Below are 27,693 nucleotides of genomic sequence, written 5' to 3'. Positions count from 1 at the left end.
GACCACTTTGGCTACTTAATAAGCATTCATTTTGATATTTTTTTTAGTAAGGAGGTTATGTGATGGTGTGCCAAACGAGTGCTACCCCACAGTGCTGGAAGGTACATGCACCAGTTTTGGAAAGTCACATTTCCCTCTTTTAGAAGGAAAAGAGTATATTAATAAGGCAAGCACTAAGAACAACCAGGGGCATTAGAGGAGGGGTAGCACCCCTGGTGGAAGACATGTTGTCCTGTGCTCCTTCTTGGGTATTTTTGTTCACCATTGGTCCCCCACCCTGCACTCAGCTTGCACCTGTGGCTGCTAGAAGCTGTCAGCATGTGACAGCAGCCACACCCCGGGAAATGGCTTTTAGTTCAAGCATGGCCAAACTCGGCCCTCCAGATGTTTTTGGACTACAATTCCCATCATACCTGACCACTGGTCCTGTTAGCTAGGGATGATGGGGAAATGTAGTCCCAAAACATCTGGAGGGCCAAGTTTGGCCATGCCTGGTCCAGTTAAATGAGGTGAGGGTAGCCACTGGGTCTCAAACCTTTGGTGAGTTTGGGGCTTCCCCTGCATGCAAAGACAGACTCTGGTGGATTGAGCAGACAAGACCAACAGTGGGTCCAACAGTCAAGATGGCGGTTTCTGGGAAGTGAAGGGCAAATGGGGCTTGTCAACCTGGGAAGGTAGTCCACCAAGGAAAATTCTAATCCTAAGCCTCTGCTGTCTTGTGGGATATCAGAAGAAGAAGAAGAAGAAGAAGAAGAAGAAGAAGAAGAAGAAGAAGAAGAAGAAGAAGAAGAAGAATAGTAGTAGTAGTAGTTTGGATTGGATTTGATATCCTGCTTTATCGCTACCCTAAGGAGTCTCAAAGCGGCTAACAATCTCCTTTCCCTTCCTCCCCCACAACAAAGACTCTGTGAGGTGAGTGAGGCTGAGAGACTTCAGAGAAGTGTGACTAGCCCAAGGTCACCCAGCAGCTGCATGTGGAGGAGTGGGGAAGTGAACCCGGTTCACCAGATTACGAGTCTACCACTCTTCACCACTACACCACACTGGCTAAGCTAAGGAGTGAACCCTGTACAAATCTGGAGTGGAGTCTGTACGGTGGTTGGGTGGTGCCTTGTACACTGCCTTCTGGCAACTTGAGCAGCCAAGCTGATGCCAAACTTATTGCTCTGCTTTCCTTTGGACCACATCGAGACTTGACATCTGGGCAACCAAGGACCTCCATACACACTGCCTAGGCTTATGAGCCAGGGAGGCCATTTTGGTGCTGCTAATGCAGCGGTTTGACTTCACCCCCAGAGGCACATTCCATTGTGTCTTGAGACAGGTGCCAACAACTACAGCTCCACTTCATGTTAGTTTGTATTAGTGTGGACACATCATAGTGATATAAGCGGCAGGCTAAATCCTTATCTCCACGTGCACCAAAGGGCCAAGTTTGTGAATCTCCTGACATCACAATGACTTCAGGTAACCTGTTTTTTACCTGCAGAGTTTGAATTTGCAGCACCTGAATTTACTAGTATGAAAATTTTTGAAGCAAGAAGAGGGGTTGTTGTGCAAAAGTGCAAAATCTACTTTAATTGTACAAACTGAAATTTGCCAGTATGGGATTGAATCCCACTTGCAAAATAGTGTCAGTCTAGAAATATCCCTGGTAAACATTTTGCCACCGTATACAACACAGCCAGAATTTGGCAAACTAATAATCCATAAAGGATTAAAATGCAGTGGGATGGATCTGCTTTTAGATGCCAAGTGACTTCCAGTGCAGCTCTATACTTATCTACTCAGAAGTAAAGTCCATTCATTTCATTGTGGCTTGCCATCAGGTAATAGGGTCTATGATTTCAGCCTCAATCCTCCACATAATTTTGACATGTATAAAGGTTGCAAACTCTTGCTCAGGCAGGTGCATTGATGCACACCAGCTGGCCTAACATCTGGAAATGAGCAAATCTTATTGTTCCCCAGATAACATTAAAATGTTACACTATCAGCAAATACCTTATGCCAGTATTTCAATTTTTATTGCATTCTTTAAAAAAAAAACACCCTCTGTTGCATAGTATGTCTCTTTGGTACCTCTTAAAACAGACGTTCCTGTTTGTAATTTAGAAGTGGCCCCTAGTATATGTGTGCAAGCAGTTGTGTGTACAAGCATGTATTCAGTGCAGTAAGGTAAAGGTAAAGGGATCCCTGACCATTAGGTCCAGTCGTGGCTGACTCTGGGGTTGCAGTGCTCATCTTGCTTTATTGGATGAGGAAGCCGGCATGCAGCTTCCAGGTCATGTGGCCAGCATGACTAAGCCGCTTCTGGCAAAACAGAGCAGCGCATGGAAACGCCGTTTACCTTCCAACTAGAGTGGTACCTATTTATCTACTTGCACTTTGACGTGCTTTTGAACTGCTAGGTTGGCAGGAGCTGGGACCAAGCAACGGGAGCTCACTCCGTCACGGGGATTTGAACCGCTGACCTTCTGAGTGGCAAGTCCTAGGCTCTGTGGTTTAACCCACAGCACCACCTGCGTCCCATTCATTGCAGTCCTTGAGTTTAAATTAAAATAGATGTTTTTCTAAGTATGGTCTTGGGGGGAAATATAAGAACCCCACAGAGGCCGTGTTTTTCCTATAAGAAATGCTATATACTTTATTTATCATGGCCTTCAGAGTGCTGCATTTCTCTTTAAATTACAGTAGTTGCAAAGGTGTGTATGGTCCAATTACCGCAGTCAGTAGTAAACAAAAGTGTTCTTTGTCCCAGAGACTGCTCTTCATTAGGGCAACATGGGGCAGTGCCCTTCCTGCCAGAGTTCTCCCTCACACCGATATAATTCACAGCATCCTTAACCAACAACAGTTCCTGAGATTCTTTGGGAGAAGACATGCGCTTTAAATGTGTGCTGGGGTGTGGATCTATGAAAGCTAAATATGTTAGTCTGTTAAAAGGTGCCATAATTATTGGGGTCTTTTCTTTTCCCCCTACAACAATCTAACAAGCCTACCCTTCTGGATTTTCTTGCTTAATTATTGGCTTCCTCCTGGGAGAAAGACTGCCAAAGATCATTCTCAGACATTTTAGGAGCAATAAATTGCACAGTAGGAAAGCTATTTCCCATTGTTTAATCCAAAATACGTGCAGCCAGTTGGTAAGCGAGTGCACGGAGGAAAAATATGAATTCACATGCAGACTGCCCTGCTTTTGGAGATGCATACTTTGAGGTTCAGCAATGAACAGAGAATAAGTCATTCAAAAGCTTTAGGGAATGAACTGCACTAACCAAGCCATTCCAGGATTGCTTTTCTAAAACAGAACTGCACTGACGCTGATCAGGTTCCACAGTCACTGCATTAACTGTGACCGAGGAAGCCTCCAGACCAAATCTCACCTGCTTCCCCAACCTCCTTGCTGTCCCATCCCAGTCCCAACAGAGGCAGTTCCATCACCAAGACAACACTGCCTCCACTTCCATACAAGGTATTGCTGCTTTTCCTTTACAGAGGGAAAGAGGGAGAGAATGAACAATCTAGATGACATCATCTTTAGCTGGGGGAAGAAAAGCTATTCCTCTGTTCAGAGCCCTCAAGGATGTTCTAGCTACTTCCTGGCTATTGTATCTTATTAAGAAGAATTTCTCTGTCCATTGAGCCATTAGCCAGTAATTCCCCTAACTAAAGGACCATTGTTCATAAAAATATGAAGTGCTTTGAATGTTGGAAATGCAGTACTGTTAAATCCATTTTTAATTCTAAGAACATTTTAATTCTATTAATGCTGAATTGCTTTTTAATTATTGTCCCTCCCCCCCGCCCATCATTTTAGTTGTTCTTATTTTATTTGTAAGCCGCCTTGAATCCCTGCTAGGGACAAAGGCGGGAGAGAAATAAATATACAACAACAACAAGCAAACAACGCAAACTAGTGTTGGCTCAGTTAATTCTGTGGGGTTGTGCCTTTAAATCAGGGGATGGTTGTGGAAAAGAGGAGTGGGAAGGCCCTTATAAGACACAACACCATGTGAGAGGGTCTTCTCTTGTCCCCAGGCTATGGAATGCCCTCCCCTCCGAGGTGTATCTTGCACCAAGATTGTTCAGGTTTCGCCATCAGATCAAGACTCACCTCATTACCCAGGCGTTGGGGTAAGTGAATGCTTTCTTCTTACTGTGCTACCTCACTCCTGCTTTGCTGCTCTTGTGACTTTGCTTAGTCTTGTGGTTTAAATTTAATGGTTTTATTGTCCGGTATATTTTGTTTTCAATGGTGATATTTTGTGCAACCTGCCATGGGTCCATTCTGTGAAGGGCAGGCTGTAAGTATAGATAATGTTCTTATTTATTTTTTAAAGATAAATTAGGATCTCACAGTGTAGCGGTAAGAGTTCCTATCTCCCAGGAGTTCAGCATTAGCAACAGCTGAAAGCTACACACATGCCCACCCCTTAAATTAGACTCCTAGAGTGGAAAAATTATTATGAGGAAACCAAGAGTGGATTTGTGAGTGCAAAAGACTGCAAACTCACGAATTCCTGGACTGAACATATGCATGTTCCTTAATTCTAATAACATATCCTCTTCCGCTTCCTTCTCACCCCTATTTGGTACCTGGTGGACCTCAAGGTAATAATAATAATACAATATCAAGTTTCTAGGAAGCTTGTTATATATCCACCCCTGCCTTAAAGGACAAGTCTTCCTTCTCTCCCATTGCTAAAGGATTGTGATCTTCAGAAACTTAAGACAACTACTAACTGAACAACACTGGGGAAAAGACAGCTTCTTCAATCAATACCAGCTGTGGGGACATGTTAAATAGGGAATTCCACAGCTGCTTGAACATTTTAGGACAGAGGGAGTTGTCTCTTTAAGAGTAATTTACACAGCCCACTTCAACTTGCCTTGATTGAAGAAACACTTCCAAGTTACATACACCATATATTCAAAGTTCATTGCTTTGCTCAAAGAATCATGGGAGCTGCTGTTTACCCCTCACAGAGCTACAGTTCCCAGGACCCTTAAAAACTACAATTCCCAGGATATCATGTGCTTTTATGTTGGTATAAAATAAGAATTCCTGAACCCCAAGATCCAAGTCTGGGGCAATTACTCTTTGGTGAGAGAACCCCCAGCAGATATTTAAAATCATAAAAAGATGCAGCAAAGTAAAGGAAGTATAGGCTGTTAGACCTTTAAAAAAAGACCTTTCTGAGTTCCAAAACTCCCCTCTTCCCCAGGCATAGGAAAAATACCATACATTTAGTAGGTTAAAAATTGGTTAACTTACAAACTCTTCAAAGGTCAGGTTCATGTGCTTTTCCATACATCAGTGTAAAAGGATGCACAGGCAGCTGAACTTGGCTTAGTTCCCAAGTGGTGAAAGTTCCTAAATTATTGGTATAGGGACTGAAGAGTGATGTGTGAGAGCCATGCAGACTGAGCTTGAAGCAACCAGCTCAGACCCCCTCATAAGTTGAGCTCCCCAGATAGACTGAAGGGGAAGAAAGGTTTGATTATCTACTTCCTCCCAAGGTGAGCTAAGCCTGGCCTGGCAGCTTTATGCATTAAATAGACTTAAGCATGTTGGTTATATGAGGCTCTAATTATTTGGTGTGCCTTTTTATGCTTAACAGTTAATGAGTTTTGCTTCAGATGTGATCTTTGTCTAGCAGGCCCTGGATGGAGCTTCATTATTCCTTTGCAAACTAGTCATATCTTTTTTTAGGAAATAAAAGAAAGACAAAAAGATCCAAGAAACAGCTTTCGGTTTTGAAGCACAGCCTTGTGTGGGAGTTGACTAATTAATGCAAGGCCAGTTCAGGAGAACCAAATTCTCAGTCAGAGGGAATAATATATATCCACATAGGCACACGCTTGGGACTGTGTTAGCACACATCCTGCATTCTAACTTTCACATTGCTCTTCTAGGTCCACTGGCTGTCATCAAGTTTCTTCTCACCCACATTTGTCCAGATTCAACCTTTGTTTTGTTTTTTTCTTTAGCCAGCTGTTTGCAGTTCTCTGTTTAGGATAGAGACTGCCTTGCTCTGTATAAGTTGTCCTACAGAAGCTGTGCTTTTGGGCTGCAGTCCTCAACACCCTCAAATACATCTTCAGGGCATTTCAAAGAGCATATTTTGCAGGATCGCAGAATGCTGGATGGGATCTTGGAGGTCACCTAACTTAACCCTGTGCTCTAGGCAAGAGCTACACTGCAGGATGCAGCTACAACTTCCCTGAGAGTTGGCTGTGCAGGCCCTGCTTAAATACCTCCAGTGAAAGAGAGCCCACCATTGTTGAACAACTCTTACTCTTACTCTTAGGAAGCTGAGGTTTACCTGAAATCTGCTTCCAAGCAATTCCCACCCTTTGGAGCAAGAGCACAAATCTGATCATCACCAGCATGACAGCCCTTCATATCTTTGAAGGCTCATATCTCCTCATGGGTTGCCCTCTTCTGGACACAGCCTGGTTGGTCAGTGTCCTTAAAACATGGTGCTCAGAAGTGGGCACAATCAGTTCCAGGGAACTGATTTGGAAGTATGTAGAGCTTCAGTTTTGAAGCACACACGTGCACATAAATCAAAACACTGAAGTCACCAGCTTCTGTATAATGCAATACTGTTCAGCTAGCCTGCTTTTTGCCATGATGGAATAAATATATAATAATAAGACAAGAAGCATTCCACCTGACCTCCACTAAGCCCCCATAATTTTTGAGTGTGTCTGTGTGTGTGTGTGTGTGTGTGTTTTGGGGGGGGCTGCTTGTTTTATTTATGACTGCCTTTCATCCATATTATCAAGATAATTATTTTACTGATTTAGAAGTATTTATAGGTTGTTTAATTGGGAAACTCTAAACGGTGCACTTGGTAACTGCTTTGCACTGAGCTGCTCATAGGGAGGACCAGGATACTAGCTGCTCAGTGTCAAGAGGGGGAGCTGTGTTGAACTGTTGCAGCAAACACACAGAGAAAAGAGTCTTGGCACCTACATGGGACAAAGGGATTTATAAACATGTATTAAGCATAGGTTAAGCCAGCTTCATATAACCAACATGCTTGAGTCTAAGTAATGCATGAAGGGGTTAATACCATAGAGTAAACTGTTCTGTCAGACTTAGCCTATGTCACTTCCCCTCACCTTGGGAGGAAATAGGTAACTAAACCTTTGTTCCCTCTGTCTACATGTGAACTTTTCTGAGCTGCTCTCTCCATCCCAGCCAACCTCTTTTGTTCCAGACAGGAATGGAGCCTGAAACTAGCATTTCCCTAAACCAATAGTTTAGGAACTTTAACCATTTTGTGACGAAGCAGTGTTTCCCTGCCTGTGCAACCTTTTGTGACTGCTGTATGGAAAAGGACACAACTCTTTGGAGAGTTTGTAAGTAATCCATTTTTATAACTTACCCAATGTGTGGCCTATCCGATTGCTAGGGAAGTAGAAAACTTTGGAAGGGGATTTTAAAAAAGATTGCTTTGGAATTCAGTGGAAAGGGCATATTTTAAAGGTTTTACAATCTATATTTTCCATGCTTTCTTTGCTATATGTTTTCCCATGTTAAATCTGTGCTGGGGTTCTCGCAGCAAGGAGTACTTGCCCCAAACTTTGATCTTGGATTCCAGGGATTTTCTAACATTAAAGATGCCAGGTGCAACCAATGTTTTGTGAATTACACAGTTGTCATTACCTCTATACTTCCCACATTTTCTCAGTGTTTGCAACTCTCGCCTGCCTCAACTGCCCCTGCCCAAACTATGTGTATATATAAACATGCAGTTCAGGATGCTTCTTGTATCTCATGAAGTTCAGAATAGCACTGCTTGTAATCTCATGAAGTTGCCTCTAGTCACCAAAAGCTTAGGTTATATTTGTTAGTCTTTGTGTGCTTCCAGGCTGCCACTATTTGAATCTCACCCCCCAATCACATGCCAGTAAAATCAGGTTGTGCCATTAGAGCTGATATGGATGTCGTGCGCAATAAAGCCACTTTCCCAGAAGATCATACTTTGTGGGATAAAGGGATGGGTAAAGTATGGGGTAACACTTGCTTTGAAGCAGCAGCAAACAAATCAGGATAGATGCTCAGTAAAAGGTGGTCTGAAAGTACCCTTTTGTCCTTTTTAAAGGCAGGTGTTGTTGTTCAGTCAGTTGTTGGGAGCATGTTTGAGATCTTTCAGAAACTGTACTGCTCTGTTAGCTTCTGGAAACCATTCAAGGTGTCAGCAAGGTAACCCCTGCTGGTCAGGCCCTGCATCAGGTGCTATAGTGTGTGAAGTTAGGGCATCTCAGCAAGAAGCAAGGGCATTGCTGCAATGGGCCCAATGAACTCCTGCATGACATTCAGAGTTGATCAAAGGAACCTGTTCTAAGCAGTTTTCAGCCCCAAAGTTTTAATGAGAGCTTGCTGGTGCTGTTATGAACGTTACAGGCTTTGCTATATTTATATTTTATTGGGAGTTTGCTCTGCGGGTGTATTGCTTTCATCTTTGTTGCCTGGAGCTCTGGAGAGGTGGAATGGAAATGTTTAAAATAAATAAAATAAATGTGCACATAAAACAGGCTTTTAAAAGAAATTCTCTGATTAGTAGAGTTCCTCTCTGTCCTACAAAGTTCAAAGAGGGGAAGTGAGCACTTAAAAGTGAATTCAGCCAGCTTTGTATCAATCAGAATTGGTATACTTTTTTTATAAAGGATGCCCTCTTTTGCCAGGCAGGTTTTGTCATCAAGGTTAATTCTACCTTTGTACAGTTGGCTAGCTACTAAACATTCATACACCTCTCTCTATCTTTCATCCAAGCAAGCAAGAAGCATGATCAGAATTCAAGGACACATTGTAGCCAAGCAAAAACCCTTGGGTTGCAAAACAGAAGCACTGAAGTGTGTGGCCTGGAGATAGTTTTGTGGGCAAGATAGAGAGGTCTTGAGATCTGCTGGGGCTGAGATTCTCTAATCTTGTATTCTGTATTTAAAACTTCAGGTGGCCCTGGAGAATATTCAGAACCAAAAAGCACTTCAGTTCACCAAAATAATAATATTAAAAATTCCACCAAGCACTAATTTGCCTCTTTCCTTTTGCCAACAAAGAGGGCATATTGTGAAATAGAAATTAAATATTGTCAAGATTCTTTGTAGAAACCTTTTGCTATCGTTTAATTTTCCCAATGCAGAGAATTACAAGAAGTGAAAATGTAAACAATCAAAGCCATTAAAGGTTTGAAAACCATAGAGGCAAGGCTATCAAATGATTGCTGGTGAATTCAACATGTTCTTGATGCAATAAGAGTGCCTTAGTGGTGGATTTATTCTGCTTTGTTAGCTGTTCTGCGATGCTTCCCCAGTGCTGCCATTATTGCTGTCCAGAGGGGCTATAGCGCAACAAAAGTGGGGGTGGGGGACCAGAACTTTTGTGGTATGAACAGTTAATGGGATTTCAGCAGGGAGTTTTGGGGCCATGCACTGATTGGAAATGAGGTGGTGTGACCACCCCAAAACTTTTGCATTCACAAATGGTGTTGAAAGCAGGATCCCATGTTATTGTGTTCATGATACTGCCAGGGCAAATCATCATGGAAGTACAATAGTTTGTCTGGAGAGATGTGGTCTGCAAGTAACTTTTCTGGGTGGACATTTCACGCAGAGGTTATTTTCCATCATGTGAACTGATCCAGCATGTAGCTCTTGCTTTGCTGCTGTCTGCACAAGCCTCACGTGTGTGAGAAACAACGCATTTCCTGTGGGGTATATTTGTCTAATAGTGGCACTCAATCCTACAATTCCTTCAGATCCTTCTCAGTCTAAACAGAATAGGTCATCTCAATGCTTTCTTTGTAATCGATAATGTAAATCAGGGTTTCTTCCCCCACCTCCTCCGCCCCCCCTTTTCTCCTGCGAATGCAAGAATTGTACCTTCGCCAGAGCTTGGCTGTTCTTGTTGTTTTATTTGTTAAGCTGGATTTAATTTGTGCACAGAATAACCCCTCCCTTATGTTTCATTTTCAGTATAGCTAACTTGCTGAGGCCACAGCCTGTGAAAGCAGCTGGGGAAATTTACTTGGTATTCTGTGACTACCCCTACCCTGGCATTAACCTGTTATTTTTGTTTTGTTTCTGTTTTGTTTTTTTAAAAATGAGGCTGTTACAGAACATTGCAAGGAATCCCCATATAGTCTGGAATACACTAATATTCTGGAACATAGTAACAGCCTGCTCCCAGAAGCTACTATGGTGGTTAGTGAGTAGCCATGATGGGAGAGCTTACATACGTTCTGTGCACAGTGAAAGGGGTCTGAGCACACTTTCTAAACTGCTCCCGCCCCCAGCAGGATATTATGCCTGTCTTCGCCCTAAGACTGCTCTTCCAGAATTGCTGCTGGAAGTTTGGCGCTTGCTATAAGGCCTCAGCAGAATAGCAAAAGGTAGAATTTGAGGAGACTGTGCATTGTTAGGGACAGGTTATCCAAAAGGCATGGTAAAGCTGTTACAGAACTTGCAGTATCACCCTATGAGTCAAAACATTTTATTTCATTGCATATGGACCAGCTGTCCTTATTTAGTAGAGGCCTTCTTTATTTTGTGGTACCCGCCGCTGGTAAAACTCCAGGAAAGGGATGTACAGTCAACGATTGATTTGTAGGGTTACATTCCTGACCTCTGCATAAGTTGACAGAGCATGCATAAGCTTATTGCACCCCCGTTATGCCCCATTACACCCCTGCCCCACCCCTTTCCCCACCACTTCTGGGTCTCCATGATGCAAGTGCGTACGGTTGTGTGTAAATTGGACATGCATAAATCAGGTCATTGCCTGTAGCTCAAATGGTGGAGCAGCTGCTTTGGATTCCCAGGTTCAGTCCCAGCGTCTCCGGGTAGGACTGGGAAAGGCTGCCTGCCTGAAACCCTGGAGAGCAATTACCACTCAGAGCAGATCTACACTCATGGTTTTTAACGTTAAGGAATGGTTTTGATAAACGTGTATGGACATGACACATGACGTCCTACTTTTAACGTCCATAATGCTTTATTAAAATGTGACACCAGAAGGTGCTGCAGAGCAACCAGCAGCAGGGAGACAGCGTTTTGACAGAGAAAAAACCAAGGTAAAAAAATGCTGTAATTAACAAATATGCCCTGTGACGTGTTAGAATGGCATATGTAATATCATTCTAATAATGTTAAACAGGTCAGTGTAGATCCAGCCTCAGTGACCAGTGATCAGTGACTCAGCAGCTTTCTCTGTTCTGTTCCTAATACAGTAGTACCTTGGATCCCAAATGCCCAGAAGTGATTGTTCCGGTTTGTGAAAATTCTTTTGGAAACCGAACGTCCGACGGGGCTTCCTGCAGCCAATCAGAAGCAGCGATTTGGTTTTCGACCATTTTGGAAGTCGAACGGACTTCTGGAATGGATTCCATTCGACTTCCAAGGTACGACTGTATTTCTTTGGGGGGGGACTTCTTGCAAAATATTTTGTTACAGCACCTTCCTAGCTTTGGAACTGTTCAGGTTTCAGCAAATCCACCAAACCTCCAGAAAGCTGCATACATGTAACAAAAAAAATCCCTCAAAATCATTTTAATATCTTCAAAGATATTTGTCTTGGCTGTCTTTGACTTCCATAAATATGAATGCAGTTGTGCTCTCGCCTTGATGTTTATGGAAAATACTCAAGGGGACCCTTCCTGGAATTCCCTTCCATAAACCACCAGCCAGGAAACCTGAGAGCAGAAGTTACCTCTGTTCAGCTGTGCTTCAGGGAAAAACAGTCCACGAAGATTCTGTTTTGCTTTTATTAAGTAACAGAGCAACAGCATTTCCCCTTCCAAGCCATTGTAGTGATTAAGAGAATTTATGCTGAATCATGTCAAATACAGTGGTACCTCGGGTTAAGTACTTAATTCCTTTCAGATGTCTGTACTTAACCTGAAACTGTTCTTAACCTGAAGCACCACTTTAGCTAATGGGGCCTCCTGCTGCTGCCGTGCCGCTGGAGCACAATTTCTGTTCTCATCCTGAAGCAAAGTTCTTAACCTGAAGCACTATTTCTGGGTTAGCGGAGTCTGTAACCTGAAGCATCTGTAACCCGAGGTACCACTGTATATCCTCTAATGCATTTGCAGTTTACTTATTTGTTGCTGCTAAAGATTGCCCTCATTACAGAAGAACAAGCTTTCCCGCAATCAATCTGGTCAGCTTGTCCTGTTTTCTGCTCATTGTCTTCTCCTTTTTAGGGAAGCTCTTTATATTAGCACTGATTCACTGAAATGAAAATAGTGCCAGCTTTCAGCCTCTACTCTTGACATGCAGTAAAAAAAAATAATGACATCATTTTTAAAATTTATTGTTGCATCCAGATTTGCAAAGTGCACCCACTGCTACCCAAACCAGCCAGCACTTCCTGTTTAAAACCCTAAAACATCACCAGAAATATTATATGTTCTGACGGCTCTCAGTACAAATGAATAATAGCAGAGCCCTGAGCCAAAAATGAGAATGGTGGAGATTTAAGAAATGTTTAATGAGCAGGCTGCAAGAGGGAAAATGCCATGCAAATGAGAGAGCCAATAAGCTGCTCTGCAAGTTGGGAAAAATAAAATGTTGGGGGCGGGGAGCTTCTCATTGAGAAGCAGAACAGTCATCACTGTCGCTTCAAGCATTGCCTCTTTCTTGATCCTGCTGGATTTTTTTTGTTGCAATGTGCTCTTTACATTCTCAGGGGGCACACCCTGAATTCTAAAGTGGTTAGGATGCTGGGGGGTTGTTGGTAGTAGAAGGTAATAGATGTCTGAACCTTCACTGCTAGAGGCAGTTTGCCTCTCTGCGCGAGTTGCTGCTGCACTCCTATCTTATTTGCAGGCTTCTCAAGAGCAAAAGTGAAACTAGGCTTTATTTCAACTGGGTCGGAGACTCAGTTTGGCACCTTCCATGCACATTTGTGTACACAAACACACTCTAGAGGCTTCACCCAGGGCAAAATACCTGGCTACCACCACCACCACCCCAATAGCTATGGCTCTGCTCAAGAGATATCTGGTTGGCCACTGTGAGAGCAGGATGCTGACTAGATGAACCTTAGGTCTGATCCAGTAAGGCTCTTATATCCTTCTACTATGCACAGACACCCAATGGAGGTTGGTCCACTGGTTGGAGCATTGCCCCACCAAGCCCAGTCTCACATCTGCCTCCACCCTTACTTATGATCAGTCTAGACGCAGCCTTTCTCAACCTATGGGTCCCCAGATGTTGTTGGACTACAACTCCCATCATCCCTGAGCTCTGGCCTTGCTAGCTAGGGATGATGGGAGTTGTAGTCCAACAACATCTGGGGACCCACAGGTTGAGAACCGCTCTAGAGGGTGGCCCTGCCTGTCAGCTTCCTCCTCGTAAAACTCAGCAGGGAGGAGGATGGGGACAAAACCAAAAGTAGTTGGCTCTGACAGTTTGGGGCTCTAGTGCCACCTGCTGTTGGGCTCCCGGCCTTCTTGCCTAATGAGCAGCCACTACCGCCACCCTCACTTACTATGTCCCCATTGCTCATTGTTATTCCTACCACGTGTGAATAGTTATAGGATCAAGCTGGTAATAGCACAGTGAAGTCAATTTTGTGCAGTGCCAGATCTTTGGCATGGGGCAGGGAGTGGAGTGAGAGGTAGGATGTTGTTGTTTAGTCGTTTAGTCATGTCCGAGTCTTCGTGACCCCATGGACTAGAGCACGCCAGGCACTCCTGTCTTCTACTCCCTCCCGTAGTTTGGTCAGACTCATGTTTGTAGCTTCCGAGAACACTGTCCAACCATCTTGTTCTCTGTCGTCCCCTTCTCGTTGTGCCCTCTATCTTTCCCAACATCAGGGTCTTTTCCAGGGAGTCTTCTCTTCTCATGAGGTGGCCAAAGTACTGGAGCCTCAGCTTCACGATCTGTCCTTCCAGTGAGCACTCAGGGCTGATTTCCTTAAGAATGGATAGGTTTGATCTTCTTGCAGTCCATGGGACTCTCAAGAGTCTCCTCCAGCACCATAATTTAAAAGCATTAATTCTTCGGCGATCAGCCTTCTTTATGGGAGAGGTAGGATAGAATCATAGAATTGTAGAGTTGGAAGGGACACCAAGGGTCGTCTTGTCCAACCCTTTGCAATGCAGGAATCTCAACTAAAGCATCTGTGACAGACGACCATCCAACCTCTGCTTAAAAACATCCAATGAAGGAGAGTCCACCACTTACCAAGGGAGTCAGTTCCACTGTCAAACAGCTCTTACAGTCAGAAAGTTCTTCCAGTTGCTTTGTTTTGATAGATGCACCACATTTTAGGAATGTGTGGGAATTCCAAATTAAAACTTAGGAACCAGCGGGTGGGCAGATGCTTTGCATGAAGAAGGTCCCATGTTGAGTTAGAGATGAGTTAGAGTTGGGGAAGACACTTGTTTGAAGGGCACTACCAGTCCCTGTAGACACAACACTGAGCTAGATGGGCCTTCAGTGTAAGACGGTAGCCTGTGTTCTTAACCTGACAGCATGAGTGCTCAGATCGACTTCCTTCCCTGTATGATAAATGGACGAGATGCCAGATGGAAGCCGTGAAAACTCTTCATTGCTCTGGTCCAGCTGCTCAGTGGGGAAAGAATAAGATAGAGAGGGAAACTGCTGTGGATCTGGTTGCCTGTGGGTATGAACTAAGAAGTACCCATTGATGTAAATGCTAGGTAGAGAACAGGAGAAGTCGCTATATGAGAAATTCTAAAAATAGAAAATCCCAGGGGTGATGAAACAAGAGTGCATTGTGGCTTCTGAGACTGGGAAGTGTTTTATTTTATTTTCCAAGCAAGGCCAAAAGAGAACACCAGGGTCACATTGTTATATTCCAAAGGGGGTTGCTATCAGGGCTGTGTGCAATGACTAGTGTTTAGTGTTTGTTTTAAGAAGGGAAAGAGGCCTTGCTGAAGTGCATGGTTGATCCACTGGCTTGATAGACAAGCTGGAAACACACCTATAGCAGGCTTAGCGATTGTCCACGTCTTTGCTTTGCAACTGTTGAATTATCCCATAAATCAGGCAAATGCTATTCTCTCATGCTCTCAATATACCCCTCAGTATATTGCCTGCAGCTGTTCTCTATATCACCCTATTCCCTTTCCTGGTGGATTACTATTACATTATTATGAGTTTGTGGGGTGGGACAGATCCCCACAAATTCTTAAATCTAGTGAAAAATTAGCTAATATTTGGAGTATTAAGGAGAGATGCCAGGCACAGGCGATACCATTTATCCTGTTAGGAGACAGAGGCTGTCACAAGAGACTAGGGCCCTGCGGGACTTGACATCTTTCTGCAAGGCCTCCAAGACAGAACTGTTCCACCAGGCCTTTGGCCAGGGCACAGCCTGACCCCTTCCTTTGTCAGTCCTCACAGAACTCTAGCCCAATGGTTGCCATTAATTTGATTTGAACTGATTTTATAATGAAATGATTTTAGAATGTTGTATTATTTTACTGTTGTTAGCCGCTCTGAGCCCGGCTTCAGCTGGGGAGGGCGGGATATAAATTATTATTATTATTATTATTATTATTATTATTATTATTATTATTCCATTAAGAAACAAAGAGAGCAGAGTACCAGGCCATTAAGAGCGATTGACAATGCAAATACTTTCCTTCCCCTAGCTCTGAGTAGTGGACAGAGACAGAAGAATTGGGAGCGGAAGGTTGCCAGGGTTACAGGGGGAGTGATGTCACCACAGGAAAAAGTGTCCATTTGCAGGAGGTTTTTGAAAGTAAGGCAGGGGCAGAAATCCATGTGGAGAGGCTGTACCCAGAAATGGGAATGGGGGCTGGCTTCTGCTTTGAACCCAAGATTGTTGAAGCCTTGAGAGAAGCAACAACAGAGACACTTGGGATGTAATGTTCTGCGCTTCCCTGCCATCAAGGCTCAGGTGTGTCTACATAAAGCCATCTATCTTAAAGATGCTACAGTCTCAGCTGTGCCTCGTTTTTCTGAAGGAAACCTAAACCCTGCTTAAGTGCCAAGGCTTCTGGAACCTCTCACTGCTCAGCAGGGGTTGGGGTGGCCAATAACAATATATTTGGTTCTAGGAACATGGGAACCTCCCAACTCTCCAGGGCTTCATAGAGAAATCCTACTTCGAGATGACAGGGATTGAACCTGCGACACACCTGAATCTAAAGCATATGCTCTAGCTGTGTGCTGTGACCCATCTATGTCTGGAAAGCGTCAGGTTTAGTTTGTAGCTATTTGCAACACATTGGAACACTCCCCTTGCCTGAGCCCCAGTTTGCACTTTGAACGTGGATAGAAGATAGAGAAAAGTTGGCTGGAAAAGACTGGTAAAAAAACTTTCTGACCTGGCACAAACATCAAGCCAAGATATTGGGAGGCCTTTGACACTGCCTTTATAAACCATTGTTTGCCATGCGCTGAACCACGATGAACTAGAGCTGAATGAAATATTTTCCTGCACATATTTTTGGCACAAAAATGGTGCTTTCAAGGCAGGAGGCTGAAATGTTCCCCCCCCCCCAACACTGCCTCTGCTTATTGTAATTCAGTTTTTTTTAAAATTTATTTTCAGGGCTGGCTCCCGGCTGCATGACTGGAAATTGTTTAGGCACAATTTCCCGCTCTTGAGCCAAGCTTTCTCTTTTAATCGGAAATGGTCACAGCCAATCAGGGATCCCATAGTGAGCAGGATGATGCCAAAGTGCCAGTTCAGAGCAAGGGCCTTCTAACTGTGTCAGCATTGTTCTTTTTTGAATGGAGGACATATTCACCGGCCCCCCTTCTGCAGCACCTCTGACAAATCATAAAAAGGTGAAGCACCTTTTTATGAACAGCTCATTACAGGTGGCACTATGAGTCTCCAATATTCAGGCCACAAGGAAAGTGTTCCTGAAAAAAGGCTATCCTTGACTGCTACGCACCACACATTTAAAGCACCCCTTCATGAATCATGGGAACTGTAGTTTTCTACTTACAGAGCTACAATTCCTAGCATCCTTAGCAAACTAAGGTTCCCACAGTTATTGGGTGGGATGTATGTTTTAAATTTCCACAGCCATTTAAATCCCCTAGTACATCCCCTTACCCCAAAACAAGCACCATGCTAAAAGTCACAAACTTGTAAGTTTAAATATCTATATATTTCTTCCAAACATTGCTTTTGTGTAGCTTGTGCATGATCCAAAGCTAGAGTTCATTTTATTAGCATCTAAAAACAACATTGTTTTGGGGGGAAATTCGGAACACTGCTTACATTTTTTATTTTCGTGAATTGTTACCATTAGCCTTCTCATAGTCAGGTATAAGACAGCATATTTTATGCGATATGGTCTGGAGAGAAAGTTGTGGGTTGTACTGTTGTGTGATCTGCAGGGGTTTCTCCCATTGCTAGTCCCTAACACATCACATCCTTTCTGGCAGCGCAAGTTTCTTTGGAAACGCGAGACAGTTGCCAAATGCTCAGGCTGCTCCAAGAGAGTTGCGTTCTCTCCTCCCCCCCCCCCCATATTGGGCAGCTGTTTCCAGTGAGTGTTTATGTAATGTTCTGGCATTCTAAAAAAGCACAAGCTCTCTAGACAAAGGAGCTGAGATTTATTTATTTTTAAAGGCTAACGCCACCATAGGTTTGCACACTTCTTTCGCACGTGAAGTATGAAACTGTCTGCTTCAGAGAAAAAGCAGTGACTTTTGTTGTTGCTGCTGCTGTTCCTTTCTAAAATAGAAATCTAGCAAGTTAATACAAAAATACTAGGCTAGCATAGCTTCCAACATTTGCCCAATGAAAATAGGGGTGTCCTATTTCAGAATAATAACAACAATTTTATTATTTATACCCTGCCCATCTGACTGGGTTGCCCTAGCCCCTCTGGGCAACTTCCAACATATATAAAAACATAATAAAACATTCAACATTAAAAAAACTTCCCTATACAGGGCTACCTTTAGATGTCTTCTAAAGTGATGTATGGAAGTGAGAGCTGGACCATAAAGAAGGCTGATCGCCGAAGAATTGATGCTTTTGAATTAATGGTGCTGGAGGAGACTCCTGAGAGTCCCATGGACTGCAAGAAGGTCAAACCTATCCATTCTTAAGGAAATCAGCCCTGAGTGCTCACTGGAAGGACAGATCGTGAAACTGAGACTCCAATACTTTGGCCACCTCATGAGAAGAGAAGACTACCTGGAAAAGACCCTGGTGTTGGGAAAGATTGAGGGCACAAGAAGAAGGGGACGACAGAGGACGAGATGGTTGGACAGTGTTCTCAAAGCTACCAGCATGAGTTTGACTAAACTGTGGGAGGCAGTGGAAGACAGGAGGGCCTGGCGTGCTCTGGTCCATGGGGTCACGAAGAGTCGAACATGACTAAACAACAACAAACTTTGTATAGTTACTTATCTCCTTGGCTCAGGGGTCGCATAACTCCATACCCTCCAATGTTTCTCCATTGAAAATAGGGATGTCCTAAGGAAAAGTCGGACAAATAAGAAACTGGGAAAGCTTCTTTAAATCCAGTACTGTTCCTGGAAAATAGGGACACTTGGAGGGTCTGTTAGAAGCTGAGTTTTGCCTGTTAGGGGCTCTGCATTTTTCATGACAAATGGTGTATGGCGGGGAGGGAATTAAGGACTGGGTCCACCAGTTTCACAAGTGCCAGAGTCACAGATGGCTCTTGCGTTCTCTTATATTATGTTCTCTTTTCATTTATAATTCTTTCAGAACTTGTAAGTTTCATTAACCACCAGCTGATCTGGTCCAGCTGCTGGGGTTAAGAAGAGGTAGTGAAACTAATGAGTTCCATAAGAATTATGAAGAAGGAAAGGAGAAATCAAGGAAAGGGAAGTTGATGACCCTGCAAATTGTCTTCCACTCATTTTTTGCAGAAGTGCCCAGCACTCAGTGACAAGAGAAAGGGGTTGAATGAGCAAGCATATAGAGGAAGAGGAAAGCTTGCTTGTTGCTCGAGTCCTTTCTGATTGGAGATCGATCATTTACTGCAGGTGTGAGGAACCTTTGGTCTGCCAGATGTTGTTGAACTACAGCTTCTATCCTCCTTGGCCATTGGCCATGTCTGCAGGAACTGAAGGGAGTTGTAGTTCTGGAGGGCCAAAGGATCCCCAAACCTGGCAGAGAGGTTCCTCTGTTGGTGTCTTCTTTGTACAAAGACAGTTTTTCACTTGGGGTATGTTCAAATTAGTGGTTTAAAAAGAGAGAGGTTGTCCCCCCTCCCTACTGAGTTTCAAGCCATGTTTACACGACAGTGTTGTTCACATCAGAGTGAGGGCAGGGATATCTACACCCAATGCTCATGACCTTTTTGGTTTCCTGGATAGCTCAGGTGGTTAGAGCTTGGTGTTGATAACCATTTGGAACAGATGCATATTCCAGCCTTGCAGCCAGTTGGACTAGATGTTCCTCAGGGTCCCTTCGAACTCTATGGTTCTATGATTCTCTGTTCCTTCACAAAGCCACTCCAGAACTTCTATCCATGAAGCTGCCATCTGGGCAGCAAGAAGCTAGGAGAGAAACGAAGTCAAGGCAGGGCCCAGAACCAAGGGGCAGAAAGTGCAAAGGCAAGAGACAGCAGAGCAGGGTGAGGCTCAAAAGAAAAGTCACATATAGCCTAATGACCCAGAGGGCTGTTTGCTAAAGAGGAATTAATTGTCACTGGAACTTTGGATGAAGAAGCTAGTCAGATAACCAAGGCAAAGAGGTAGTGTGTGCCTGTCTGAATTTGTCCTACTGATGTGAACTTAGCAACCAAATGTTTGGCTAAAAATCTTTACTTTACTATTGTTTGTTTTAATACATCTACATTATTCAGTTATTTAATCCCGACAAACCAGCCAGCCATGGTTCTACCTCAAATGCTACAATGCCATTACAAGTGGAAATAGTCCTGCAATGAGATTTATTAATATTTTTCAGCTTGGCACGTCTCAATCATAATTGTAAATGGCTCTCCTGAGCACAATGTACAGACATATTAGAAGCTATGCCTCTTTATGTTATCACTGGGCCTTGAATGACTGCAGGTGCAGTAATATCACACTCTTGGGGCCTGTTTGGAGGGAAAACACATACATTAGAAATCTCATAAGGATAGAAGCTCTGGTTAAAATGTGACTTACACATCTGCTGCCTAACAGTGCTAGCCTCCTCTCTCTATCTGAGATCTTAGCAGAACTTGAGAAAAACTCACATATTAACCTAGTGATGAATTATGTTCTAAAGACCCAGCAGCTTTGGTTCAATTCAGAAGCGAATTTCTGGATACTGGGTTGTCAAGAATTATTTGTTTCTTGATTTCTGAGCCATCTTTTCTCCCCAACCCACCAACCCCAGCCAGGCATTAAGAGTGGAGAGGCAGAAACCAAGAGGCTTGCCATGCAAGCCTGAAAATGTGTCATCCCATGCTAGCCAAGAGGCACTATGGCACCTCTAATCTAATAATAATAATAATAATTTTTGTTTATACCCCGCCCTCCCCAGCCAAGGCCGGGCTCAGGGCGGCTAACAAACAATAATAAAAACAAGTTGAATGAATACAACTTAAAAACAAGATTAAAATACAACATTAAAATATTGAAACATTAAAATATTAAAATGCAGCCTCATCACAGGAGGAGAAAGGAAAAAGAAAAAAGAAAGAGGGGGAGGGAATTGAATCTAGGAATTATACAGTGCATGGGAACAAGATGAGACAGGAGATTCTACTCTTCCCTTTTGCCAAGGGTCAGGCAGGAATGTGTCAGAGGCAACAGATTTGATCTTTGCAATCTGAGAAATCATTTTTAAATGCCAGGGTAATTTAAACGAGTCAGCCCCTCTGTACAGGCACGCAATGATACCCTTGATTCTCTCTTCCTCCCTGCAGACCTCACACAAAGCCATTCATCATGTATCCCTCACTTCATTGTACTGGGTGACAGCTGTGCGCTCATGGATGATTTCAGGCCTTTTGGCAGCTAATGCTGACTGCCGGCCCCATACAGCTGTAACCTTGGCCCGTAATGCTGATAAAAGCTGTGCCCCCAAGAATACTAAGAAGAAAACAAATGCCCTTTTGTCCATATGGATGGCAGGGAAGAAGATCCAGTTATGTTTTTAACAGCTATGGCTTTGACATCCCTCCCTCCCCTCTGTCACTGTTTTTAAAAACAATAACTGGTAGTTCTAGGAGCCTAGTCCCAGTGAACTGGGGGAAAATATTATTGGTTTTAATAGGCAAGCCTAGTGTGACACAGTAGATTCACATGGCTACTTATTTTTTATACTTCCTTTAGTATTTTTTCAAGCTTTTTCTTTGCGACTTCGAGGACTAGAACCTTATTTTACACATCGTATTTCTCTTTCTCTAGTCCACCTAATTCTGCACAAAGTCCCACATCTTACAGGTATATGTAATTCACAGGATCCCGTCAACAGTTCAACATTTCCATAAGCTAATAAGAGACCAAACTTATAGATGCTTGGCAAAGGCAGTCATTGCTTATATGACTTCCTCTTATAATGGATAGGATAGTGGGAGCTAAGTATTTTAGACTGTATAGAAGCATAGTTCAATGCCCACACTTCAGTGACCTTCCAGAAGTTCTCATACTCCAACTCCCATAAGCCCCCAGTTGCACGGCAAGTGGTCAGGGATGATGGGATTTGTCGTCTGACAACATCTGGAGGGCCACAGCACAGGAAATAATAAAAATATTTGCTGCATCCTGGCTGCAGATAGTTTTGCTACACCCAGGAAAACTGCTTGAATAGTTAAGACAGGTCCGTACAACTTGCAATGCACCAAGTTCAACACAAGCTGCCAACTAAGTATGAGGGCTCAGTGGAAGATCCATAAAACTTCTGTTTTTGCTGTCTCTCTGGGACTACTGAGCTCCCATTGCTCGGTCCCTGCTCCTGCCAACCTAGCAGTTCGAAAGTACCTCAAAGTGCAAGTAGATAAATAGATACCGCTCTGGCGGGAAGGTGAACGGCATTTCTGTGCACTGCTCTGGTTCGCCAGAAACGGCTTAGTCATGCTGGCCACATGACCCGGAAGCTGTACGCCGGCTCCCTCGGCCAATAAAGCGAGATGAGCGCCGCAACCCCAGAATCGGCCACAACTGGACCTAATGGTCAGGGGTCTCTTTACCTTTACCTGGGACTACTAAAAAACAAACCCAGAGGTGTCAAGTACCTGGCAGATTGCCTGATTTAGGAGACTGGAATGTACAAATTTTAGAGATCTTTGATTTAAGGAGAATGGAAACTGTCTGGAACTGAAGTTCGGAAACAAAAGAGCAAATACTATGAAGAAGTACAGAAAAAGGGGAGAAAAGACTCGGGATCATGATTAGACTCCAATAGCTGTCGATTCTGTATTTTCATTACGGGGGAGTGAAAGTGCTTTTTGAAAACTAGGAGCCAGTTCAAAAGGTCAAAACTGGAGAATAATTCAGCTCATTCTTGTGTTATTTCAATAGAGCTTTTAAATACCATTTTCAAACAATTATTTTTATTTTCCAATATCTCGGTATCTCCCAATAAGTGCAGCAGCACTTATTGACACAGGTCAAACAGCCACTTCCACACAGAAATCTGACAACAGAAATCCTGTCTGCCAGGCTAGGATACCTGGCAATGGTCATTGATTGCTTTACTTGGGCAGCCCGGCCATTCTTTTGTGATGGTAAATACTTTAATTCCTGGATCCTGGTCACAGGCTCACCCTATTCATACACAAAGACGCCCTAAAGACAGGTAAGCAAAATACAATGGAGAGGCTTTCCCATTTCCTTCCTCCTTGCAGAGAAACATTTGAGGTCAATTTGGGAGAGTCACAATGGTTTCAGGATTGCTCTCCTGTACTATTTCAGACACATGGTTTATATACTTATGTGTTTGCCTTTTAAATTTATGAACATTTAATTTATATATTTGAGACCTTAAATTCTTATAATTCTCTGTTGTCCATATGACTTTGTCCTCCAAATCACTGCTTTCCTACACTTTCCTTTGTCTCAATCTGGATTTTCTCATATCCTCTCCCCTTTTGGAGCATCCCTGGTATGAGAAAGTCCAGATCAAGGAAGGTCAAAAGTGTGGGAAGGCAGTGATTTGGAGAATCACTGTAGCCATATGGACCACAGAGAATTAACGGGAAGCTTACTACCCACATTAAACAACAGTGAGGATGAGTCCTTAGTGTCTCTTTGTGGGTGCTTCCCTTCTATTGCATTCTGCTTAAACTGAAAACTCGTAGCTTAAGCTATAGCTGTGTGTGTGTGTCCGTCCCTTTGATCTATTTTAATGGATTACTTGCAGCAAGGGTTTTCCCCTGCTTCAGGGCTCCTGACACACAAATAAAGAGCCTTTTGTGTTGACTTGAATTAAAGTTGAATAAGCCTGGTAAACATCTGGTAGATCTTACAGGAACAGCAGGAGACACAAAAGCTGACAAGAGTAGCTGCCCTATGGGAAATATCAGCTTTCAGATCTGCATAAGGAAGAACAATACCAAAGTTGTATTTCCTCAAAGCGCCTTGACAAAGCCAGTGAAGTGATGTCCGCCGCTTGCCAATTTTGGCAACATGTCCGAATGTTCACGGAGGCAACACCTTTAACAATAAAAACAACTCTGCGTCCATATGGTGAGGAATATCATAGCTGCCCTCATGCAAAACGAAAACCTGCTACAGCAAGAGTCTGTTGAAAGTCTTTCGTTATCCCTATGGCAACAGCTGAAGCAAAAAGCTGATCTTGGGACAAGTGGAAAATATGTTATGAGAAAACCAGACATTCCAAAGGGGAGGCAGAGGAAAAGGATCTCTGCAATTTACCAGGAAAAGTATGCTGAAGTTACCGTTCAAAACATGTGGAAAGAGAGCCAAGTAGCACAAAGGGAACGATAACAAAGGAGGGGAAAGGTAAACTAGCTGGCTCTGGTCCTTGCGAATTCTGTGGAGAGTAAAGGTAAAAAGGGGACAACTGAGCAGGCTAGCCATATCTCATGGCCAAGCTAGCCGTATCTCGCATTTCTAATCACACGCTCCAAAGTATTTACAAAGTAATTAGATTAGATGAGGATTCTTTAGGGCGTTCCTGCGTATAAAGGTAAAGGTAAAGGTACCCCTGCCCGTACGGGCCAGTCGTGTCCGACTCTAGGGTTGCGTGCTCATCTCACTCTACAGGCCGGGAGCCGGCACCATCCAAGGACACTTCCGGGTCAAAGATTTGATTGAGGTTCTTCTGATAGGAGCAATTCAGCTGGAGAACTGCTTGAAAGAGCATCTCCTTTGCATGCAGAAGGCCTCTAGTTCCATCCCTGGCATTGCCAGATAGAAAGCACCAGATGGAAATCTGAAATCTTGGAGAGTCCCTGCCAGTCAGGGCAGATAATGCTGAGCTAGATGGAGCAGTGATCTGACTCGGAATAAGGCAGCTAACTGGATTTTCCTTCTCCCCCCCCCCCAGCCCTTGGAGAGTTAGAGTCAATGCTTACTATGGCCCTGGGGACACCCTCCCAGGGACCACAGGATTACAAATAATTATTTCAAAAATGACTGGCACATCACATATGCTCAGTACATCTCACTGTGTCAGTATAGATCAGTACATCATAGGTTTTCTCCAGATAGTTCCTGCCTCCTTATTTCTATTTACATCTGTAGTGCTTTGGGTTTGTTTTGCTAGTGTTGCTCCTTGCACGCTGTCGGCCATTTTGTATTATATGCCTTTTAGGCAGCTCCACAATCGCAGAGAACATGCTTAGTTAGGCTTTCTCCTCCATGGCCTGAGGGCAGTGGGGATGCTTTAGGTCAGATCTATGTGTTCTACTGAAGTGTGTAAATACAGCATGCTCTGAGCCAGAGTTGTTCATTTTGTCTTCAAGGTCAGCCACAATGGTGATAATAACTGATGACCTTTACTTCTAGAAGTCCAATGGCTAAAGAGCAGTGGTAATTTCCCAAGGATGATTGTTTTCTCTTTCCACAAAAGCCAGGATTTTCTCAAGAGTTTCTCTCTCCTGCTGTTTCCTCCAGGTTTTCTCACCCCTTCCAGAGCAGCCTTTTAAAGCCTCTTCTATTTCCTGTTCTTCCTCCTCTCTTGGCTCTTAACAGAGTGCATCTGTTTTCTCTGTTTAGGTTATTGAAACTGTCTACTAATCTAAGATATGCACCTTTCAGTTTATGCTCCTCAGTGTTGTTTTTAATCCAGCAATTGCTTTTCTAGCAGCTGACCTAAAAGCACCTCACCCCCCCAAATAGGCCAATATTTTCCTGGCCAACTGTTACATGCACAAAGGGGATATAGAAAGTGGCAATTAATGACATTGCTGTACGTTAGGGATGGGGAATCAGCCTAGGGGCAGCATTCTATCCTGGACAACCTTCTAAGGACTACATGCCAATGGTAGATGGGATCCAATGGCAGAAGTGGGTGGAGCACTGGATGTGGCACTTACCTTTGTCCAATAGGCCAAATCTCTCCATTGCCCATTCAAACAAACAAGATGAAATATCACAGTCCAATGACACACGCCAGCCAGGAAAAAGTGCTTGAGGATGACATGGAGCAGGGTCAGTGAGGGGTATAGACGGTGGAGAGTGGTGTGACCGGAGGAGGAGTTGTTTGGCTCTGGAGATTCCTGCATTTGCCCCCCATGCGTAAGGTTGCCCTCCTCTGATTTACACATATTTTGGAGGGCCGAAACATTTGGAGGGCCACAACTCCCATCATTCCTGACCCATGGCCATACTGGTTGGGGCTGAAGGGACCCAAAATCGAAGCACATCTGGAGGGTCATAGGTTCCCCATCACTGGTATAGTAGTAATCTCAGAATGAGACACCCAGAAATATGTTTTAGAGGGCAAAATCCTTGAAGGACATCCCAGCTCTGTCTGCAGTGTATGTTTAGGCAATGTGATTGCGTTGGTATGGCGGGAACAGTACTCATATCTAAACTGATTAAGAGGTTTGGAGAATGTTTCCATGGGAGTAATACATCGCAGATAAGCAGTATCTAGTGTGCAGGCCCAAACCATGAAATGGAAAATATGAGATGACAGAATGTCTTTTCAGTATGCTACTCATCCTTTTACATGTTCTGAATTTGTTTCTTGGGTGAAATTTATGGTGTCTTGGGCTGTTTAAAAGACTCTTACACCTGTCTAGGTAAGAAGAATGGGTAACTATAGTTTATGAATAATTAGGAATTATCCTATGTAATATTTATATGAACATGATATTAGCAAGAGGAAACTAAGTCTGGAAAACATAGCTGAAATGTAGACAATGGGGGTTCTGGTCTATTACCATACCAAAAGATCTTCACATCTGTGAAAGTTGAAAGTGTACAGAATTACAAAGAACAATGCCGATATGTTTCCGGAGTACAAGCTGTACCTTGATAGTTCTTGGTGTGAAGCACAGGATCAAAACTCTGGGATGGTGCCCAGAGAACATCTGATTCATCCCTCAATATAAAGTTAGCCTCTCATAATACAATCTAAGTAATACTGAAAGGGGCTTAGAAGTAGAGAGCTGGTGAAGAAGCCTTCAAAGTTAGGGCTGCCATACGTCCGTATATTACCAGGATTTCAAAGGTGGAACTGACGTCTGGGGTGAATTTCCGAGAGGTGGTGCTGTGTCCTGGATCTTCGGCAAGTCAGTTGAAAAAATGTTGGTTTTTGCATTAGCTCAACTTTTTGGGTGTCCTGGGCTTAACTTTGTGAAAAATGGCAACTCTAACAAAGCGAAGAGTTCACTTTCCATATGATTTAGATGCCCCTGAGGCCTTGTTCTGTTGAACGGTCACTTTAAAATGTGAAGGTCCATTATTGTTTCACAAGTTGTGTATGTCTTTAACATGCCAGGGCCAGGGCAAATAACGAGACCCAGTCTTACAGCTGTGAAACATAGCAGGTGCTGCTAGGTTGTGTTAATCAAGCTGTGTCAGCAATTGGGTATAATATATAAGGAGCAGCACCTAGCTCTCCCATTACCCTGGGGGATGGGTTGGTGGTTGGGTCTGGCTTGTTGTTGATGTATTTAGTGTATAAGGAGTTTTTGTTATTGTTATTAAAACCTTGTTTAAGTTACTTTTGAGTCCCTTTTTAATGCATGGTCTCCCCAGCAAGCTCTCTGCAGCGCTAAAAAGGTAAAGGTAAAGGTACCCCTGCCCGTACGGGCCAGTCTTGACAGACTCTGGGGTTGTGCGCCCATCTCACTTAAGAGGCCAGGGGCCAGCGCTGTCCGGAGACATTTCCGGGTCACGTGGCCAGCGTGACATCGCTGCTCTGGCCAGAGCCAGAGCCGCACACGGAAACGCCGTTTACCTTCCCGCTGGTAAGCGGTCCCTATTTATCTACTTGCACCCGGAGGTGCTTTCGAACTGCTAGGTTGGCAGGCGCTGGGACCGAGCAGCGGGAGCGCACCCCGCCGCAGGGATTCGAACCGCCGACCTTTCGATCGGCAAGTCCTAGGCGCTGAGGCTTTAACCCACAGCGCCACCTGCAAATAGCCAACATGTTCATGTGTGTGCAACTGTTGAAGCCGGGCAGGAATGCCATTAACTCGAACAGCCTAATTGGTAAATGTGTGCCTGGTTACCTGTAATTAGTGATATTGTCCTACATCAACAGGGCACACCATGCACTGACAAACTGACATGCAAGCAGATTCATTTAAATAATTACCCATGACT

The 27,693-nt window shown here is 43.7% G+C and overlaps 1 long non-coding RNA gene across 1 annotated transcript in view; it reads left to right on the top strand.

Moving 5' to 3' along the window:
* Nucleotides 1–2,461: 2,461 nt before the first annotated feature.
* Nucleotides 2,462–27,693, top strand: part of LOC307212727 — a 48,634-nt gene continuing 23,402 nt past the window's right edge. Inside the window, exon 1 of the long non-coding RNA XR_013837148.1 lies at nucleotides 2,462–4,137. This is a non-coding gene — a long non-coding RNA (uncharacterized lncRNA). The remainder of the gene's footprint in view (nucleotides 4,138–27,693) is intronic.

Source organism: Podarcis cretensis (genome assembly GCF_951804945.1).
Source record: "Podarcis cretensis genome assembly, chromosome: 3".
In the NCBI taxonomy this organism is placed as follows: domain Eukaryota; kingdom Metazoa; phylum Chordata; class Lepidosauria; order Squamata; family Lacertidae; genus Podarcis; species Podarcis cretensis.
Note: the sequence above shows the minus strand (reverse complement) of the source record. Positions and strands in the feature narration are given on the sequence as shown.